The sequence below is a fragment of the Cornus florida genome, unplaced genomic scaffold, assembly GCF_030987335.1.
Source record: "Cornus florida cultivar Cherokee Brave unplaced genomic scaffold, ASM3098733v1 CherokeeBrave_3.0.0_Hap2_Chr01, whole genome shotgun sequence".
In the NCBI taxonomy this organism is placed as follows: domain Eukaryota; kingdom Viridiplantae; phylum Streptophyta; class Magnoliopsida; order Cornales; family Cornaceae; genus Cornus; species Cornus florida.
In genome coordinates this window covers 61,571,159-61,594,621 of record NW_026775571.1, presented here as the reverse complement: position 1 = coordinate 61,594,621, position 23,463 = coordinate 61,571,159, and the positions used below count along the sequence as shown (strand labels likewise).

At 36.8% G+C, this 23,463-nt stretch overlaps 1 pseudogene; it reads left to right on the top strand.

Moving 5' to 3' along the window:
- The window catches only part of LOC132273306 (uncharacterized), a 68,718-nt pseudogene that overhangs the window by 11,626 nt on the left and 33,629 nt on the right, over positions 1 to 23,463 (top strand).

Genomic DNA, 23,463 nt, shown 5'->3' with positions numbered 1-23,463 from the left:
TGGAGAGTTGAATTACTGTTGATGACTGGTCGTAGATTTGAATCCGACTTGATTTGGAAATGGAGCGTTGAATTACTGTTGATTCATGGAAGTCCTTCGGTGACAGGTCAGAAGATATCACACCTTCCATATTCACCAACAAGAGCCACTCAACAGAGTTATTGGACTTAATTGCCATGGTACAAGCCACTTTTTTTCTAATCCTTGCCCTCATATTTTACTGTTCTTGTTGTACTAATGAATTTTGCACTGCCGTAGACACAATTACATCTACTCAACCCATCAGTGACACTGAAACTATAATCTCCGATGGTGACACCTTCAAATTGGGATTTTTTAGCCCTGTTAATTCTAGTAAAAGGTGCGTTGGTATCTGGTACAATGAGATCTCTGTGACGGCTGTGGTATGGGTAGCGAATTGGGATAAACCTCTTAATGATTCTTCTGGGACTATGACAATATCCAAGGATGGCAATCTTGTGGTCTTGGATGGACAGAAACAGATTGTTTGGTCATCAGGTGTTGCACATTCTTCTGTGAGTTCAAGTGCCCAGCTTTCTGATTCCGGGAACCTTGTATTGCGAGATGACTCTAATGGAAACATAATGTGGGAGAGTTTTGAACACCCTTCTGATTCTTTCTTGCAGGGGATGAAACTTAGTACCAACAGGTTTACAGATAAGAAGACTCAGCTGACCTCATGGAAAAGTCCTTCAGATCCATCCAATGGAAGGTTCACCTTGGGCATCAATCCTCAGAATATTCCGGAAATATATATGTGGAACGGCAGTCGTCCATACTGGCGGAGCGGTCCATGGGATGGGCAGATTTTTATCGGCATACCTGAAATGAATTCGGTGTACCATTTTAACACATATGATGTTGCAGAGGATAAAGAAGGGAACGTGTACATAAGTTATACCTATTTAAAAGTGTCTCCTCTGTTATTTATTACCTTAAGTTCAGATGGAAATCTAATGAAGAAGAACAAGAGTTGGAAAAATGTGTGGTCGGCTCCAGACATTGAATGTGAAGTTTATGGCAAGTGTGGTCCATTTGGGAGCTGCAATGAGCACGGTTTACCAATTTGCACCTGTTTACAAGGGTTTGTTCCAAAGCATATCGTGGAATGGAGTAGAGGAAATTGGACCAGTGGATGTGTAAGGAGGATACAGAGACAATTGCAGTGCGAGAGAAACAACAGTGGTGGTGAAAAGGGCAAAGAAGATGGGTTTATAAAGCTAATGATGGTGAAAGTGCCGGCCTTCGCTGAGTTGCTGCTATTTGCTCCTGAAGACAAGTGCAGAAGTCAGTGCTTGAATAATTGTTCTTGTATAGCTTATTCATATAAAATTGGCATTGGTTGTATGCAGTGGAGTGGAGACTTAATTGACATACAGGAATTCTCCGACGGTGGAGCAGATCTTTACATCCGTGTTGCATATTCAGAACTCGGTAAGTGTTTTTCATCATCCTTCAAAATATAAGCAAATAACAATAATATGTGCTTCAAATCCTCTTTTTTTCTTCAAAGTATAAGCAAATATCACTTGAATTTGAACCATTGCATATTCTAAACATGTTAGCCACCCGACATTTGTACTTTAGTTCAGAAATGCGTTTGTTGTCTATTTTAATAGCTTAAGTATAAAACCTTTTCCCGTTTGCCCACAGAAAAAGAAAGCCACGGAGAGTGTCTAAACTCCCAATTCTTTAATCTATATTAACACGAGTACTCTCTCAAAGTTTGTTGTGTTTTACAGAAAAAAAGAGAATAACAAAACTAGATATCACAATTGCAGTGCTCATAGGCTCATTGACCATTGCAATCTGTATCTTTCTTTCCTGGATGTGGATGGCTAGACCACGAGGTATATGCCCATTAAAATTAGCTCAAGAGATTTGCACATATTGCTGTTATTATATAGATTACCTATTACTAAATTTTGAATCAGGAAGGAAGAAAAAGAGGGCGAAGTTATTATTTAAAAGAGGGGTAGTGAATCCAGATTGTTCAAATGAAAGAATGCTTGGAGATAATCTCGACCAAATTAAACTCGAAGAGCTACCTCTTTTCAGTTTTGAGAAACTAGCAATTGCAACAGACAATTTTGATGTGGCCAATAAGCTTGGGCAGGGTGGTTTTGGTCCTGTGTACAAGGTAATGTCTGTTCATCGAAGCTCTACGCTGTTTAAAAAAAAAAAAAAAAATCACTTTCATCTTTAATTTCAGGGAAAACTGTCTAGCGGACAAGATATAGCTGTCAAACGGCTTTCGAGATCCTCTAGACAAGGGCTGGAGGAGTTTATGAATGAGGTTGTGGTAATTTCCCAACTCCAACATCGCAATCTTGTTAGACTTCTTGGCTGCTGTGTGGAAGGAGAAGAAAAAATGTTGATCTATGAATACATGCCAAATAAAAGCTTGGATGCATTTCTCTTTGGTTAGTTCATGATAAAGCTTTTTTTTGTTATTTCAATTAGCAAGAACTTCATTATTTTGAGAAGACAGAAAGCCTTTTCTTTTGTAGTGTTTGTGAACATACTGATCTACTATAAGTCTAAAACTATAAATCCTATCTCAACATCAATTTTAATTTTCCAAAAAACTTTCACATACTTGTTTCTTTTTTTCTTCAATATTGTTTTAGATCCAATCAAGCAAAGACTCCTAGATTGGAGAAGATGTGCTATCATTATTGAAGGGATTAGCCGAGGCCTTCTTTACCTTCATAGGGATTCTAGATTAAGGATTATACATAGAGATCTGAAGACAAGTAATGTTCTATTGGATGAAAATTTAAATCCAAAAATTTCAGATTTCGGCTTGGCAAAGATTTTTGGAGGCAACCAAGAACAAGCCAACACTAGAAGGGTTGTTGGAACCTAGTAAGTAGCTTTTGCTTTATTTTGTCGAAAATGATTAATTATTCATGTGATAATTTGTCTTTCTCATGGCAAACTTCAACTCAAATAATTTTACTATTCGGACTGTCATGATGCAATGTAGTGGCTATATGGCCCCCGAATATGCAATGCATGGAAGATTCTCAGAAAAATCTGATGTCTTTAGCTTTGGAGTATTGTTGTTAGAGATAGTAAGCGGGCGAAAGAACACTAGCTTTTACCACGATGAGCACTCTTTAACCCTTCTAGGATTTGTAAGTTCACGCGAACTATTGCCTCAGTTACTCCGTATAGTTCATTTTAATCTTTCTAATTTCAACTTTTGGTGGTTGTGTCATTGTGTCCAGGCCTGGAAGTTGTGGAATGAAGATAGGATCGTAATGCTAATAGATCCAACAATTTCCGATCCATGCTTCCAAGTTGAGATCTTGAGATACATACATATAGGATTGTTGTGTGTGCAAGATTCTGCCACTGATAGGCCAACTATGTCGACCGTTCTTTTGATGCTTAGTAGTGAAATTGCAAATCTTCCAACTCCAAAGCAACCTGCATTTACTGAAATATGCAGTCTCTCAAATATACGGTATTCTCAACAGAGCCAAAGGGGATGTTCTGCAAACAATGTAACTATTACAACCATGTATGGCCGTTAGCATGCAACTTCTTCTACTATTCCTCTTACTATCATCCATTAAGTACACTTTAATTGGTTATGCAAAATGTTGTTTTGTTTTACATAATGTGTTCATCAACTGTATGAATTGGTGGGGGTATTTATACTATTGAAATGTAGTCTCCTTCTTGAGATGTGCCTAGGTTGTCTTTGAAGAAATGCTAACATTCAATGATTGGTGGGTTGATTGTGTCGAAATCGATTTGGTCTACGGAGCTATGCAAGAAAAGTAAGCAAGGGTTTGGAACCTATGGGAGCCCCAAACTTGAGTGGTTATGTCATGTGGCTTGTGAAGCTAACGAAATTTAATTACTTAATTTATCATTGTTAATTACAAATTTTATTGAGACATGTAAAAGCAGGAGATTTTAACTACTTTATTTATTTAAATTTATTTTATTTTGGATAGTTGAATGCTCATTTTTAAATATTTTGATGTGTCTGGGGTTAGATTGGAGTTATATAAATAAATTGGGCATTGGAATGTCAGTATAAATTGCACTTGTGAAATGACTATTACAGGAGATGAGTAAATTCTTGGATTTATAGAGGTAATGGGATTATGTGACCTAAGAAATCTGTACCATCACACATATGAATAATAATAATATACATGGTCACTTGTATATTTATATCTATGTGTGAAGCTTGCAATCAGGTATCATATACAAGGTACAGAAGTTAAATTCAAATATAGAATAATGGAAATATAAATATCATAGAATTATTAAAATTATCTACTAATCCCCTCAAGTACATAAACTATTATATTACCCAATCATGTTTTTAAAAATATATCATATCAACCCCTCCCTGTTAGTTGACCATCTAAAATTAATGAGATCTTATCACGCGACCATCACGTGCACCATATATTGCATTATAATGACCAAAATACCCTTGTTCTCTTGCAATGACCAAATTGCCCTTCTCTACAGTCTTCTTTCTTTCTTTCTATCTATCTTTCTCTCTCTCACACACACACACCCAAACACAAAGATACGACTTATAGAAAGCTCTTTTCTGTTAAGATCGTCTTATCATTATCATATATATCGCTTCATTTTGATCTTCTCTCTCTACTTTAACCCCCAAAACATATCCAAAACCCTAAAAATTGAATCTTATTTTTATTCTCCTTTCCCAACTTTCTACTTTGGCTGTATATTGGATTTTCCTATTTACCACCATCGTCCACTCGACATCACCCCTCTTCGCACCGGTCGCCGGCCGAGATGAATGTTGGCAGCGATAAAGTCAGTAAAGTTGATGACTTCACCCCACCATCATCAACATGACGACGATAACTATATCAGCTGATTGCGAAGCCGCCGGTGGAGGCAGAGCCATACTGGCACCGCTGTCGTGGTAGTGGCGGCATTGCTTATTGCCACTGTCGCATGGCTGTTGTTTGTCTTCTCCTAGACCACCACACCTCGCTGGCACCACTTCTTGTGCTAGGAAGGAAGCCCTAATGGAGTGGAAGGATTGGGGAGAGCGAGGGATGAAGATGGGTAGCAAGAAGGCCCAATTGCCTACATGCGGGTTTTGAATATGGAATAATGGGTTGGGGTTTAAAAAGGGGAGTGAATAATTAGAGATCGCTTTTGAAGTGAAAGGAATTAGGTTGTCGCCATATACAAGAATTATTATATGTAAAATTTAGAGAGAGAAAGGGACATACAATTTCCATACAGACCAGAGAGAGAGGGAGGGAGAGTCAAGTAGACCACGTGGAAGACCTCCAAAGATGATGAAGAAGGCTGCCCAATACTACATCGTTTCATATGGGGGCATAATTGTCATTTAAAATTCACAATTTCATTTTAATATAATATCAAGGGCATTCTTGTCATTTCGCAGTCACTTAACGGTTCTGTGATGGAAAGGGGGGTAATGTGATAGTTTATGTTAGTTTAGAGAGTTTTTTTTTTAATAATTGAGGGTGTTATATGTAGTTGTTGTAAACAATAGGGTTTTTTTATTTATTTTTTAATGTTTTTAGCCCTTATTAAAAAGAAAGAAACAATAAGAGTGACAAAAATTTGTATGAGCCTCCCCATTCCCGTGCATGAAAAACCCATACAGTTTCAAGATACAACCTAACTTGTTGGTTGTTTTCTTGAAAAGCGTTTGAAGAAGACAATTGGGTTAGTCAAAATTCCCCTCAAAATATGTAAACTACATAAGATTGCTAGATAACATCAAAAGAGAAAGCAGTGTGTTCATTTGATTTGTGAATCTGATCCATGTTGTTCATACTATATCGGTCCAGTCGCGGTTTCATAAATAAGTGATGCATAGGAATCGGTTTGATTCATGATTTGTGGTATAAAAAAACTTATTTCATCTATGAATCTGATCCTATTTGTACTCATATAATATATATGAATATATATAATACTAGTTAACCCGAAACATAATAGGCTAACCCCCATCCCCTTATAATATATATTTCTATAATATACATAAATTATATTACTATATATTTATGTAATTCATGAATCAAAGTTCAGTATTGTTTTTGAGCTTATTTTCTGTTTCTCCAATTATGGGAGGCCACTGAAATAATTTTGTGAGTATAAACCACATGATCTATAATTCTTCATCATGTAGTTACAACTTGCAGTCACTATATTGTCTCGATTATTTCATTTCAATCTTATATCTTGGGCTAAATTGCGTTGTTTATAAAAGTCTAATTCGTAAAATCAATCCAATGTTTCACATATTGGGCTGGCGTTATTTACAAAACACAATTAAAAAATCAATGTGATGGTTTACTAATTGTGTTGATTCAAATTTAGACTCTCATTGGTGCAGTTAAAATTAGTTTTGGATTTTATGATAGCGTTGGAGATGATTAGTTTTGATTTTAGGTATAAATGGAACCAATCCAATCCGTCTACACCACTAATAAATAGGGATATTGTGAATTTGCGAGAGAGAATATACATATACATATATGTGTGTGTGTGTGTGTGTAAAGCCTATTTGATAGCCCACCTTATATGTTACATTTGATTTTTTCAGCATGAATCTACCTTATGATTCATGTGAAGTAAAAAGAAGCGTTTTCTGGCCTGGATATGCAAATTTGGGCTTCAGGCATGACCCCTTGGCCCGCTGAAAAGTCAAAACCTAATAGGCTTGGGCCTAAGTTCCCTAAACTACAGGCCTTGGATGGACCTAATGTATTATATTTTGCTTACATAACAATATATATATATATTTCATATCATAAGAGACAAGTATAAATAAAATACTATGTTGTATGCTAGCAAGCACAAATAATTCTACGAATGAGCCATACCCATGCCGGACATAAACACTCTGTGTCCGACATTTCATATACGTGTCTATAAATAAAAATTATGTTTTCTTTTTCTTAATTGGTACTCACACTCACATACCTCTATCGAGACTTGAACCTCTGACCTCCCTTTGGGAAGTAGGAGCCTGGTACTACTAGGCAATTGGCATATTGGTCAATATAATTATGTTTTCATCAACCAAACTTCCATGACACATATAAAAGATATACACGCTAATTTGTGTCTGATAACTAGAACATGGACAGAAGTCCATCTTGAATTGTGGTCAGAAGTTACGATCTTGAATTATGGTCACGACCGTCGGCAAAAGGAGTTGTTGGTACCATCACCATGATTGTTCCTTGCCATATATCAACCTGTCATGTTAAAATTTGAATTTTGATACTCTCAACTGTAACTTTAAGTTCTAGTCTAACCAAAATCATGAATGTAACTTTAAGTTCTAGTCTAACCAAAATCATGAATGTCCCAAGACAGAGAAGGTTTTTTTTTTTTTTTTTTTTTTTTTTTGTTAGGACTTAAATTCAAGGAATTTTAAATTTGTATGCTCAATCTTCATTTAAACCTTTCTGGAAATATTCCAGAACAGACTCCTAAAAGGTTGATCCTTGTAATTAAGATGCATTGCAGCATTTATGTTTTGCTAGTTTTTGCCTGTTGGTAAGAAAATGAATGATACTTCGGGAACAAATAAATAAAAAAGAATGAAGTCTATGAACATCTCCAAGAATAAATCAACAATGATCAAATTTTAACTACAATTAAAACGACCCTAAAATGCTACCAGTTATAAAAAAAAAAAATATTCGGCATGACCTCTGCTAAAAAGGGTCCTACCACAACTTATTGAAATGCATAAAAAAAATGTAATCGCCTCACTTGGCCATAAACTAATCTATCATGTCCTAACGTAGAACGCAAATAATATAAAACATTCCCAAAACATCAATATACATATAAAAAGAGTCCAGTTCCACCAATTCCTTTAAAAAAAAAAAATAGAAGCGCCAGTCTACTACCTAGTCCCATACTCCTTTACAAGGGACATACTCTAATTACATCAATTTATAATCCATGAAATATAACTGAAATCAAAAGTCCATAATTTACAACATTATACAAATTATACTAAAATTTTACAGAATAGTCAAGATTTACATTTACAAAATATTAAAATTCTAAACAAAAATAGTAAAAATATAAATCTCCAATCCCGTATAATCTTGTTGTGGATGGTCGTCTGCCACCTCCTTCCCGTGTCCTGAAAAATATTAATAATAAAGGGGTGAGTACAATGGCTCAGTAGGACGTGCCTAACACATACCTCTTGTGAGTCTGTGAATCTAAACAAGGAATAAGAAAAAGAACCAAGATCATGCCATTTCTAGAAAAAAAATATAACCACAACATCAATGACGTAATCCAAGTCATTAACGAACCATGCCATGCTATGGAATGAAATGTTGCTCCCTATTTCCAAAACCTTTTTCCGTCATCATTTTCAAACTGTTAGTCTAACCCGTCCCATGGCAACTCCATGGCGTCATTTAGGCCCAGGTAACTCAACCACACTAGGAAAATCACCCTAGTTCTCTGTAGGCCATACTAACGCCGCAATCCCTAGGCAACTCCTAGGTGGTCGGGTTTTCGCAAATCCTTTCAAAAAATTTTCCCCAAAACCTTTTTCATTCCATTTCAAAATAACTTTTCCATTTTCCTTACCCAATGCCTATGCATGAAACACATCATGCCTTTTCATACCATACCAATACTCATTTTCATATAATTAATTCAACTTAAAGCACATAGCATGCTTTACAAGTAAATAAATATAATAATAATAAAAAAATGAATACTTCCATTCAACAATAATCTAGCATGGTAAGCTTATAAAACATGAATTTTAGTCCACACAAGCATGCTCGATCACAACACATCATTCAACACCTAATTAAACATTCCATATATAACATTTAAGCAATTTTTGCAAGAATTGATACAAATTGAACATGCTATGTAACAATTTATACAAGATAATTCACAAAAGTACAAGAAGATTATGGATTAGGGATCCCTACCTCACTTTGATGCAAAAACTCCCAATTTGCCCAAATCCAAGCCCTAGAATTCGAAACACCAAAATTACCTTTGCTCCGATCAAATCGAAGATCTCGGCAAATTCTACACATAATAATTCTCAACCATATATAACACATTAAATAAAATAAATATGATGCAAATGGACCCAAACAACACCCTGTACGCGACAAATCCGGTAGTGGATCCCATACGGGACCGTCCAGCTTAAAAACAAAAAAAATGCCAAAATGGTCACCCTTACATTTTAAAGAGTCCTAAACTCAAAGAAATGCTCCAACTAACTCTTTGACACACCTGACACATCTCACGGTGCCAGGCACTCAAAACGTGAAAAGACAAAAATGCCCCTGTAAAATTCAAAAAATTCTGGAAAATGGAAAATGGTAAAAAAAAAAAAATAGAAACATTCATGCCGCATAGTTTTATTCTCAGAAACTTTTGTGCCAAAGTTTTTCAATGGTTTAAGGGTCTGAATTTAAAAGTCTGCAAAAGTTGTAAGAATTCAATGTTGAATTATTATTATATTTTTCCTTTTTGATTGGTAATTCAGTGATGATTTTTGTATAAAATAAAATGCTGATGAGTTGGAGAAATAAATTCTTGGTGTATATAAATATGAGTGAATGCATTAGAGTTATCCTACTTACTATAGTACAAGCTTAATGACTCTTCTACAAAACCTTGTTTTTACTTTTTCCAACTAGAGTTTAGCATTGCCAAAGACACAATTACACCAATTCAACGAATCAACGACCCTGAAAGTATAGTCTCCAATGGTGCAAATTTCAAACTGGGATTTTTTAGCCCTTTCAATTCTATAAAGCGTTATGTTGCTATCTGGTATAACAATGTCCCTGTTACAGCTGTGGTCTAGGTAGCAAATAGAGATAAACCCCTTAATGATTCTTCCAGGACTCTGAATATATCTGAAGATGGCAACCTTGTGGTCATAGATGGACAAAAACAGATTGTGTGGTCATCAAATGTTCCAAATTCTTCGGCGCATTCAAGTGCCTAGCTTTTAGATTCTGGGAAACTTGTGTTGCGAGATAACTTTGGCGGAAGCATAACGTGGGAGAGTTTTGAACACCCTTCTGATTCAATGTTATAGAAGATGAAAATTAGTACCAACAAATATACAGGTGAGAGGACTGTGCTCACCTATTGGAAAAGCTCTTCGGATCCATATACTGGAAGCTTCATTTATGGTTTGAATCCCTTGAATATTCTAGAACTGTATGTATGGAGTGGTAGTCATCCTTACTGGCGGAGTGGTCCATGGAATGGACAGAGCATTATTGGAGTACCCAACATGGTTGTGAACTATAACACTCTTGAGGTCGTCGATGATAAAGAAGGAACACTTTATACAACTTATACTTCTAGAGATGAATCCGTGTGTTACTTTTTCTTAAATTTTGATGGAATTGTAGTGCAGAGATACAGAGATGTTGGAAAGGAGAATTGGGAAGATACGGTTCTGGCTCCACGAAATGAATGCGACGCATATGGCAAGTGCGGTCCATTTGGAAGCTGCAATGTGCAAGATTTACCAATTTGCATATGTTTACAGGGGTTTGAATCAAAGGATATAGAGGAATGGAATAGAGGAAATTGGACCAGTGGATGTGTGAGGAGGAGACAGTTGTAGTGTGTAGGTGTCCAAAATATGTTAGCCCACATGGCCCACATAACTTGGTCAAATAGTTAAAGAATTATGCCACATCATCAACAATGACCACATAGCTTGGTCAAATAGTCAACAGACTACGCCACATCAGCAACGATGGCCCACAAATCAAATGGTCAACAGTCAAAGATACGTGCCATTTACCACGTTATCAGTATACCTCGAATAGAAAATCGAAGACTAGAAGACCTGAGTTGGGAGCAGGACTCAGGATTACTTGGGATCCGAGGAGGTTCTTGGTTTGGTGGATGAAGTTCAGGGATCGTTGAAGTAACACTCGATATGACTCGCAGAGAGAGATACCATTTTGACTCCCATACATTCTGGACCCATCTTAATTAACATTATTTTTTAATGTTAATGGGCCCCACATATGATGTCATATGACTTCACCCAACCTCTTTCTTGGCCTATAAAAGGATGTGTTCCAAGACCAAGTAAAGGTAGAGCAATAAGAGAGGAGAAAATAACCTTTATGCTTTCTCCATACACCTTCATCAAGGGAGTTAATGGTCTACCATGACACTGCCATCTTCACCCTCTCTCTCTTAAGTTTGCCTGTGCTTCCACCTCTCTCAGTCCACCTCGGATCATATTATGTTGTCTGAATCACTTAGATTTGTGTATGATATCACCATTTATATGTATTTTATTGTGTTACGAAAATGAACCCCCATAATTTGGTGACTCCGCTGGGGATATCAGCATAAAGTCGATGGACTCAGGCAACCATCCTTCTACAATATACCTCTGAAGCTTGAGGTTTACTATCTCATTTCTGTGTCCATTGCTATCCACTTGGCTGGCATACTTTTACGCACTCTAACTGGCGCACTCACATTCCCCAAAACCCTGGCATCGCGCCCAGGTACCCAAAACCCTGGCATCGCGCCCAGGTACCCAAAACCCTAGCATCGCGCCCAGGTACCAAAACCCTGGCATCGCGCCCAGGTACTCAAAACCCTAGTATCGCGCCTAGGTACTTAAACCTTGGCATCGCGCCCAGGTACCCAAAACCCTAGCATTATGCCCAGGTACCCAAACCCTGGCATCGCACCCAGGTACTCAAAACCTTGGCATCGCGCCCAGGTACTTAAACCCTGGAATCGTGCCCAGGTACTCAAAACCCTAGCATCGCGCCCAGGAACCCAAACCCTGGCATCATGCCCAGGTACCCAAACCCTGGCATCGCACCCAGGTACCCAAAACCCTGGCATCGCGCCCAAGTACTCAAAACCTGGCATAGCGTCCAGGTACTTAAAACCCTGGCATCATGCCCAGGTACCCAAACCCTAGCATCATGCCCAGGTACCCAAACCCTGGCATCGCGCCTAGGTACTTAAAATCCTGGCATCACGCCCAGGTACTCAAAACCCTGGCATCATGCCCAGGTACCCAAACCCTGACATCGCGCCCAGGTACTCAAAACCCTGGCATTGCGCCCAGGTACTTAAACCCTGGCATTGCGCCCAGGTACTCTGAACCCTGGCATCACGCCTAGGTACTCAAAACCCTGGCATCACGCCCAGGTACCCAAACCCTGGCATCCCCCTCAGGTACCCAAACCCTGGCATAGTGCCCAGGTACCCAAATCCTGGCATCCCGCCCAGGTCATCAAACCCGAAGGCCTCACCCTTAGGTTAGCAAGCCCTAGTATTTCACTAGGTCGTCAAACCTCGCATATAACACCACTCCCGAGTCATTTATGCACGACTACTCTTTTATGAATTCTGCAAAGAGCATCCGCGCAGGGGGACAAAATGTAGGTGTCCAAAATATGTTAGCCCACATAGCCCACATAACTTGGTCAAATAGTCAAAGAATTATGCCACATCATCAACAATGACCACATAGCTTGGTCAAATAGTCAACAGACTACGCCACATCAGCAACGATGGCCCACAAATCAAACGGTCAACGGTCAAAGATACGTGCCATTTACCACGTTATCAGTATACCTTGAACAGAAGATTGAAGACTAGAAGACCTGAGTTGGGAGCAGGACTCAGGATTACTTGGGATCTGAGGAGGTTTTTGGTTTGGTGGATGAAGTTCACGGATCGTTGAATTAACACTCGACCTGACTCGCAGAGAGAGATACCATTTTGACTCCCATATATTCTGGACCCATCTTAATTAACATTATTTTTTAATGTTAATGGGCCCTACATATGATGTCATATGACTTCACCCAACCTCTTACTTAGCCTGTATAAGGATGTGTTCCAAGACCAAGTAAAGGTAGAGCAACAATGGAGGAGAAAATAACCTTTATGCTTTCTCCATACACCTTTATCAAGGGAGTCAATGGTCTACCATGACACTGCCATCTTCACCCTCTCTCTCTTGAGTTTGCCTGTGCTTCTACCTCTCTCAGTCCACCTCGGATCCTATTATGTTGTCTGAATCACTCAGATTTGTGTATGATATCACCATTTATATGTATTTTATTGTGTTACGAAAATGAACCCCCACACAGTGCAAGGGAAACAACATTAATGGCGGGAAGGGAAAAGAAGACGGGTTCTTAAAGAAAAAGACAGTTAAAGTGCCGGCCTTTGCAAAGTTGTCACCTGCAATATTATAGAATAACTGTAAAAGCGAGTGCTTGAATAATTGTTCATGCATAGCCAATGGATATTATTGTGGTATTGGTTGTTTGCAACGGAGCGAAAACTTAATTGACATACAGAAATTCACCTATGGTGGGGTGGATTTCTACATCCGTCTGGGATATTCAGATCTTGGTAAGGTGTTGCATCTCCTTTTTTGATATTGTAATTTAAATAATCCTCTTATGCTTCTATTGTTTGTTTACTGGTTTATTTTAGTTTTTTTCTTAGATGTGACCTATCAAAACAGTAACCATTGTACTATCTAAAATTCATGATCAATTTTTGAAGTCGATAATCCATTAATCCATTTTGACAGTATTAGTATAAATCTTTTTCTAATTTACCAAAGAAAAGAGCGGCATCTATAATAAATTCTCAATTCTTTCTTTCATTTCAACTCTACTCCTTCAAATTTTGTTGTGTCTTACAGATATAAAGAGAAACACTCAAATAGTTATCACAATTGCAGTGATCATAGGGTCAGTAGCAACTGCTATCTGCATTTATCTTTCTTGGAGGTGGATGTCTAAGCCAAGAGGTATATTCCCATTACAATTAACTCTAGATAAATAAAATATTTTCTCTTAATAAATGATTGCATAACTAAATTTTGATTCAGGAAGGAAGAAAATTGAAGCCAGTCCAGAGCGTTCAAATGAAAGTGTGCTTGGAGATAAACTGAAACAAGCTTAATTTGAAGAATTAACTCTATTTAGTTTTGAGGCATTGGCGATTGCAACAGACGAATTTCATGTGGCCAATAAGCTTGGGCAGGGTGGGTTTTGTCCAGTGTACAAGATAATATTTGTTCTTTTGAAGTTGAAGCTTTACTAACAATAAGAAAATAAAAGTAATAATAATAATTTCACTTTTACCTTATTTTATGGGGAAAATGCCAAGTGGAGAAGGAATAGCTGTTAAACGGCTTTCAAGATCGTCTGGACAAGGGCTGGAGGAGTTTATGAATGAGGTTTTGGTGATTTGTTGATTCCAGCACAGTAATCTTGTTAGACTTATTGGATGTTGTGTGGAAGCAGAAGAAAAGATGTTGATCTATGAATATATGCCAAATAAAAGCTTGGATGCATTTCTCTTTGGTCAGTTCATCCAAATTGTGATCTTTTTGTCATTTATAGTTGTTTTCTATTCATTGCTTCAGCATGGCTACTACATAAAATAATATTTTGAAGAATAAATAGATTTTCTCATTTAGTTTTTGGTTTTAGATCCATGCAAAAAAAAACTCTTGGATTGGAGAAAACGTGCCAGCATTATTGAAGGGATTGGTCGAGGTCTACTTTACCTTTATAGGGATTCCAGATTAAAGATTATTCATAGAGATTTAAAGAGAAGTAACATTTTGTTGGATGAAGCGCTTAACCCAAAAATTTCAGATTTCGGTATGGCAAAGATTTGTGGAGGCAATGAAAACCAAGCCAACACTGCTAGGATTGTGGGAACATAGTAAGCATCTATTGCTTTCCCCAAATGCTTGATCATTTCTATTTTATAACTTTTTTTCTCACGGGATAGTTCAACTCAAATAATTTTTCTATATGGGCTGAAATGATTCAATGCAGTGGCTACATGGCCCCTGAATATGCAATGGAAGGGAGATTCTCGGAAAAATTTGATGTCTTTAGCTTCGAGTGCTTTTATTAGAGATTGCAAGTGCGCAGAAAAACACTAGTTTTTATCAAAATGAGCACTCTTTGAGCTTTCTTGGATCTGTAAGTTCATTTGGAACATTGCCCTTTGTTATTCATAGCTCCATCTAAACTTTCCAATGTTAGCATTTCACGGTTGTTTACTGTCTTCAGGCATGGAAACTATGGAATGAAAATAGGATTGTAATGCTAATAGATCCGACAATATCTGATCCGTGCTTCCAAGTGGAGATCTTGAGATACATACACGTAGGGCTGCTATGTGTCCAAGAATTCGCGAGAGATACGCCTACTATTTCCACCATTCTATCAATGCTTAGTAGTGATTTTGCAAATCTTCTAACTCCAAAGCAACCTGCATTTACTGAAAAACAGTTTCTCTTGAATATCAGGTCTTCTTAACATAGCCATAACAGATATTCTGCAAATAATGTCACTGTTACAATCATTGAAGGCCGTTAGTATTTATACTTTTAAGCTTATACTATTGTTTCATTCCTAAAGTACATTGCAGTTGTATATTCTAAGTTTGTTTTGTTTTGTTTTGACGTTGTTGGAATCAATATTTTTTGAAAGCCAGTGTTTGCCTTGATCCACTCACATTGATGTAATTTGGGAGAAAATCTGTTTCAAATAAAGAAGCAGCTAGCAAATTTTCAGTAACAAAGTGACAACGTTTTGTTTTGTTTTTTTTGTTTTGTTTCGTTTTTTTTTTTTTTTTTTTTTTTGGTCTAAAACATTATTAATCAATCCAGAATCTCATACTTTGTTTTATTTTGTTTCAAGAAATTTTGATGTGGTAGAGCACCTCTTTTTCAAATTACTTTAGTCTTGCCAAGACTTGTCTTACAAAAAATTTCTTAGTCACCAAAACTTCTCTTATAACAAACTGCAATATAAAATAAATCATAAATAGAAATAAAATTTTAACAACAAATCCTAACAATCTCTCCATTACAAAGGGTAGTTAGTGTATGTTGTGCTTAACTTTCAACCAAAAAAAAGAAGAAAAAAAATTCAAATCTAAGGCTTCAACTACTTCAACAAATAGATTTGACTATGATTTAGTCCAACCTACCCCTACCCAAATAATAATAATAATAAATAAATAAATGGTGGGTACTGTACCGTGTCACCAAATTTGTGTGCAAATTAGTGTAGCCAAGTTTTACATTTATAGATGCCACTACTACCGCTAACTAAAAATATAACAAGGGTGAGTAGGGATCGTCCTAAGGGATTGGTGGGTCATATTAGGTTGTGGAATTGAGATTAGGGATAGTAGGTCGAGTGATCAAAAGATTGGTTGGTGGTTGAATTACACTAAGATGCAATTTAGACTAAAGTAAACAATTAAATGCAATAGAGGTAAAATAAGAGAGAGAGAGAGATCTTGGGGTTTAGAGATCTCCACTAAGCATAGCTTTTCTACATCCTTAATAAATGATTAATGAGGGGAAAAGCATGTATTGTAACAAAGGTGTGTGTGTGGTTGTTTCAACAAGTATGGATGACCAATTAAGCATATATTGTCTATACAACATAATGAATAGTACAATATATCAAACTAAGTCATTAATTCCTCTTTAAGCTCACAATCCAAACACATCACAAAATTAGAGAAATATGCCATTTGCATTCATAAGTATGGAACATCAAACAACAAGCATGGATTGTCCTCCCATTTAACATCTAAACTACCACTACATTACAATTAAGCTAAAGACATGAGTTTAAACTAATTAAAACAAGGGAGAGGCACAATCCATCAAGAAATGAGTATGATCCATCAAATAAACCACAAGAGCATTCTATTAAGCACTATGTCTTGACAATCTCTAGATCTATAGTGTAACGACCCGATCATTTGCCTTCCTTTCCTTTTTCCTAAAATTTTACGAACGAATTTTTTTCGTTTAATTTTCTTTTCTGAGCTCTGTTTCATGCCGCTTAGTGCCATCTCAAGTGCTCAGAGTTGGTTTCTGAGACTCTTTCATGTGGATTGACAACTTCCTTTGAGGATCGAGTCATTTTCGCATTTTTCGTTTTTCAGACACTATGCGCTATTTCGTCTTTTCCCTATTCTGTCATTTTCCCTATTTCGTCTTATCTCCGTTTGTTAGTTTTTGGCACAACCTCACTTTTCAAGCTCGGAGTTGGTTTTTAACTTCACGTATCCTTATCGTGAGTGGTTTCCACGAAATACGTATCTTTACTTTTGCAAGAAGGTACTCTAGTTGCTCCCGGTGCCCATAGGGGCATGGATGTATAAATCTTTGGAATTAATTTCATTTCTTGAGGTGTTTTTCATAAATATATTTTAAAGATATTTTATTTCAGGGGCATCTAAGAAAATATCTTTTGGAAGATTTTTTCATTCTGGGGTAGTTTCGCAGTTAACCCTTTTTGTAGGGGTCATTGTGCAATTAACGAAAGTTATTGCAAAATGTCTCGTCTGGAGCCTGGATCCTCGTACGGGATTCATTTTCACTTTTTGTTGACTTATAAATTCATAGAATTCCGTTCTGATCGTTTTTCTCTAGTTTCAGAATTTCTGGACGTAGTTGCTGCCAAACTTGTTCGGGGCACAACTTTCTGCTTGGGACTCAGTTTTTGATGCCGTTTCTTCTGTTGTTCATATTTTCTTATTTTAAATCTTTTTTGTTCACTGGGTTTTTCCGTTTGAGCGCGTTTGCTCAAAATCCACTTTTCCGGACCCGGCGGGGCCTTTTCGGGGCACTTTTTGAGATTTCTTTAAATAGGTTGCCCTAATTTTTAAAATCAGATTTTCAGACCTTCTTCTTCCTCTTGGCTGGTAGCCATTATTCCCCTCGTCGTGCTCTACCATTATTCCTTATTAGAATTCATTTTTGACAATTTCTTGAGTTTGGCTTTGAAGTCAAGTTTGGATTTTCATGGGTCTTTCTTCGGATTCATGTAGATCGTGTTGTCCCTGGCATAACACTTCGATTTCGGCGAAGCACTTTTTTTTCAGTGGGGATTTGAGGTCTTCATCTCAAATTGAGGTAGGAGGTGTTATAGGTTTAATTCTTGTTATATAACATGCTATTGATGCTTATACAACTTGATTGCATGCTTAAATATGAAATCTAGAGATTTTATTATTTAATTTTCTTGTATTGGATATGATTTTCCCGGTTCCTTATGACTTGTTTTAAACATGTAGCATGGTAATATAATGCTCTATAATATGGTCATTGACATATATTAAATTGAGGGAATTTGAACAAGTATTAAAGATTTTTTTTAATATTTATCTTGAATAAAATATTAAATCATATGGCCTTAACTAGCTTAAAATCAATATGTGTTAGCATATTAAATTAGGCCTTAGCATGCTCTCTAACATAGTTGAATTTCAAAGTAATTGGAGGTGTTTCGAAAATTAGTAATTATTAATTAATTTAATTAATTAATTTGCCCCGAGTGCACTATTCACTCTATTTGAATTTCGACTTGATATTCTTGATTTACATGCCATATAGCTTCACATATATTTGATTTAGAATATTCGGTTAGGTTTTGAAACCTTTCATTTAATTAAATTCCTTGTTTAAGATTTAATCCTCATGGTGATATACAACTTGGAATTGAATTGTGGCATGCTAGAAAATTAAGTTTTGGTATGGTTGTTCACATATATTAAATTGGGATTAATTGTATGAGAATTGTAACTTTTATTTTATATTTAAGTTTAGTGAAAGTTTAATTCACATAGTCGTAGATTGAATGAAATAAACTTGTAATGTGAAATTACATTAGTCCTTGGCATGTTCTCCAAGATATGTTAAATTGAGAGCATTTGCTTAAGTTTGAAACTCTAGAGATTTTAATTAAAAGAATTAATTAAAATTTATTTTGTGGTCCCATTAGCTTAATTAAGGTTTTAACTTGATATTTGTATTGATCATGACTTGTTTACTTGCATGTATTAATTTGGGACTATTTGAAGTTGTTTTAGAACCCTGGGATATAAATTAGCATGATTTAATAAAAGTTCTACCTTGTTGTTGTATTTAAACTCACGAGCTTATGTTTTCAATATTGAATATATTGTTGTCTTGGGTAATGATTTGCACACTTCATATTTAACATCATTCATGTATAGCGTGTAACGAATCGCACACTGAAGATTCGACATTTACCATATCATATTAGTTGTGGATTTAGAGCATGTATTATATAGGTTTCCAAAATTGGTTGTGCTTGGTAGATAGTTGATTATCTTGCATATTCCTGTTGATATATGCGTTATTGCACAACTTGTTGATTTTGGAAACTTGGGGATGTCGTTGTTTGACTATGGCTAGGACCTGGTTCTGGTACGGGGGATAGTCCCTTTATATAGTCTAGTGCGCACATAGGGAGGTTACCCATGGGCTAGTAACCCTAAAGTAACTATGTTGTCGGTCTGATCCGGCTACGTCCGAGTATCCACTTTGTTTGATTTCGCATTTCATTTTCAAGTTGATAACTAGATGATGTTGTAACTTGTTGTTTCTTATTTGTCGTTCCATTTTAAGTTACAGGATGTTAACTTTGCGGAATTGTGCTTTATGCGTTGTATTGGATGTTCCAATGTTGGTTAAATTGCATCGATATTGAAAATCGTGTTTTGACGTTCTAATAAAGCTTAGGATTGATCCTATTGATTCATTTATAACTTAGACGTTAGGTGGCATGACCCACTTCTGTTGTTTTCGTGCTTTAGATTCCAAGCTGATTGCTTTAAGAAATTGTCTTTTGTTGCCTTATATAATATGCTTTTATGTGGTTAGACTGCATTGAAGTTGTAATTTGCGTTTTGAATGTTCAGCATGGCCTAGGATGATTCCTTAGACTTATCTAGAACATAGACGTTAGGTGACATGATCACTTTAGTTGTTTCTGTATTCGAGATTTCAAGTTAATACCTTTAAGAACCTATATCTTGTTGCTTTGTATAACATGCTTCCATATTGTTTAAATGGCATAGATGATGTGATTTATGCTAGAAACACTCTAAGGTAGCTTAGGATGCTCCCTGAGTCTCATTTCGATATAGACGTTAGGTGGCATGAACCCCTTTAACATGTTTCACCTTAAGGTGATAAATTTGTAAAATGCTAGGTCGATGCATGCTCATTTCCTACGAGTAGCTTTATGTTACTCACCCCTACGATACTGGGGCATATTTCAGGTACAAGAATCAAAGTTGAGGTCTTCATTATGCTTGGATGGTTTGTGGACTTGAAGACTTCCATTTTTGTGAAGATTGGCTCAGAATGCCAATTGTAGTCTTATATGTCTAAATATGTATATTTGATTCCATGTATGTAATGTGTACTTAAGTACACTTCTTTCAATGTATTTGATATGTATGAGATGAGGCCGGAGGTCAATAACATGTATGTTGTATTCTATACAACTTTTTAACTTCATAAAATATTATGAAAACCTTGAAAAATCGCAAGTCATTGCTTCACCATGGTTGCATCGGGTGTGTGAATTCCATTTTCATTCTTTCATAGGGTCTTATTAATCTTGTATGAAGTGTGGCCAAGGGCCAAACGGTCATTTGACTCCATTTTACATTTTTGGATTCCATGTTTTCCATTCTAAGTCCATTTTTGCCTTTTTGCCCGATGGGGGGTCGGATTTTGTATCGGCTATATTTTTAAGCCATGGACCATTGTAGCGCGTCTAAATAGGTAAGTTATGTTTGCGTGCATAGTCATATCCGGGCAAAACCTCATCGTTTGTGTTTTGAGCCTCCTACGATTTCATTTTGCGTTTTTGTTGCATATTCCGATCTAGGGGCATTTCAGACCTTTTCATTCAGTTTTATTTCCTTCTTTCAACATAGTTGAATAGAAAACGTAATTTTAGGGGGGGTTTCTTTTTTGTGTTTTTCCAGAAAATGTCGTCTTGGTGCCAGAATTCGATCACAAAGTTCAGCTTTCTGTTTTTTTTTTTAGCAGCTTTTTGGACCTCCATGACCAGATTTCATGGAGGGGCATTTCGGGCATTCTACATTGCATTTTTTTTTTAATTCTCTCATAGTCACGTAGAAAACTCAATTTTGAGGGGGGTTTCTTCTTTATGTTTTTCTAGAAAAATTTATCTACTGGCCCGTTTTTACTCTCTGTTCTGGCTGTTTCTGGAAAAACATGCTTGTAGCAGCTTTTTGGGTCCATCTTGACCTAGGCTGTTCAAGGGCATTTTAGGGACTTTACATTATATTTTTTTTTGGTTTCTTCTACATAGTTGGGTAGAAATCGTGATTTTAAGGGGGGTTTCTTCTTCGTGTTTTTCCAAAAAAACTCGTTTAATGGTCCATTTTTAGCCTTGGTTCTGGAAAAAAATTTAATTGGTGCTTGCTGTTAAAACACTATTCTTGCCCAGATTTCTTACCCGGAAAATAAGTCTAATTTTTTGAAACTTTGAGGCTTCATATCTTCTTCGTCCCAACTCCAAATTAAGTGATTTTTGAGTCTAAGTTTATTATTTTTTGCTTGTCTATCCAACGGTATTAACGGTTGCATCTAATTCTATCTGAAAAGATTATTTTACCCTTTGTAAAGTACCCTTGCTGCACTGATTTTAAACTCAAAGGTTGGTTTTTTTGAAACTTTGACGTTTCATATCTTCTTCATCCGGACTCCGAATTAAGTGATTCTTGAGTCTAGATTCATTAATTTTTCCTAGTCTATCTATCGGTATGCTCAGTTGCATCCAATTTTGTCTAAAAAGACCATTTTACCCCTTATCAATTACCCTTGCCGCACTGTTTTGAAACTCGAAAGTTGGTTTTTATGAAACTTTGGAGTTTCATATCTTCTTCATCCGGACTCTGAATCAAGTGATTCTTGAGTCTGGATTTGTTAATTTTTCACTGTCTTTCCAGCGGTGTGCTCGGTGGCACCCGAATCCACATTTTTTAAAAATAACTATTTTGCCCCTGGGGGCTTATTTGTCATATTTTTGACCTTTTGCTTCCGCATCAGTTCTCATTGAGTTCCACGACCTCATGGAAGATCACTTTGACTTCTTAGAGTCTTGTTTTCTGTGTTCGCTTTCGCTTATCGGATCCGTTATCGGGTCAACCTTCAGTTCATCACAGGACACGCTGGCCTAAAAAAACCAGGGTCGTCACAGGTGGTATCAGAGCGTCCGGGTTCGAATACCTTGGACGACGGGTTTTGGGTGCATATCATGCTCATGTTGTTTTGCTTTAATGTGTCATTTATATCTTGATAACATACTTTGTTTGATAACATGTCTTGTATGATAACATGTTCACATGCTTAGGTGTTTTGAGACATCTATTATTTGTTAAGCATACTTTATGTGTACATATGCTCTTGATAACATGTCTGTTTGCTTATGTGGCACCTTGAGTAGATAGTCCATTGCTATGATGCATGCTAGCTGTTTACTTTTATGTCTGGTTTTGGTATTGTCTTGTAGGATCGTCATATCCCTTGGATGCATTCTTGTTTCACGAGTTTCTTCCTCGGATAGGAGAAATTCATTCTGTAAGGACCCATGTCGGGAACCTTCTTATTTGTTCTGCCGATTGATGCAAGTAAGGCTCATATGAGCGTAGAGGACTGCAATTCGTTCCATTTCCTTGTCTGCAGGAGTGAGACGTGGGCCAAGGAGGCACCGTTTCATTTCCTTTTCCTTCGTGCCTTCTAAATCTAAGGCCTTAAGCGTAATGGTGCCAGTGTCATTGTTGTCAGAGTTTTAGGATTAGCTACCCCAACTCTCGCAGATGCCTGGTTTCCGTAGTGCCTTTGGTAATGATCATTTTCGACATTGATGTCATTGGTATCGAAAAGTTCCCTTCTAGGGCATGTTACGAACTAGTGCCTTATACTGTCATGTTACCTTGTTGACGAGTAAGTGTGGGCGGGTTCTGGTCACTGTTCGTACTGCCTTGTCACCCTCTTCTTCTATCATGTTTCAACATTTCGTTGTCTTGGGATTCTCTCAGTAGTTGACATTGAGTTAACGTGCCGATTCGTATGGGGTGTTGTCTCAGTTCATGTTTTCGCGTTCCTTCAATTGATCTTTAGACTTTAGGATTTATCCTTCAGTGCATTGTGAGCTGTCCTTGGATTTGACCTTTTGTTCGTTCATTATTTTGTTCTCTCTGGTATGTTCCTAATTTCGGGGACGAAATTTCTTTAAGGAGGGTAGGTTGTAACGACCCAAACATTTGCCTTCCTTCCCTTTGTCCTGAAATTTTACGACCGAATTTTTTTCGTTTAATTTTCTTTTCTGAGCTCTGTTTCGTGCCGCTTAGTGCCATCTCGAGTGCTCAAAATTGGTTTCTGAGACTCTTTCATGTGGATTGACAACTTCCTTTGAGGATCGAGTCATTTTCGCATTTTTCGTTTTTCAGACACTATGCGCTATTTCGTCTTTTCCCTATTCTGTCATTTTCCCTATTTCGTCTTATCTGTGT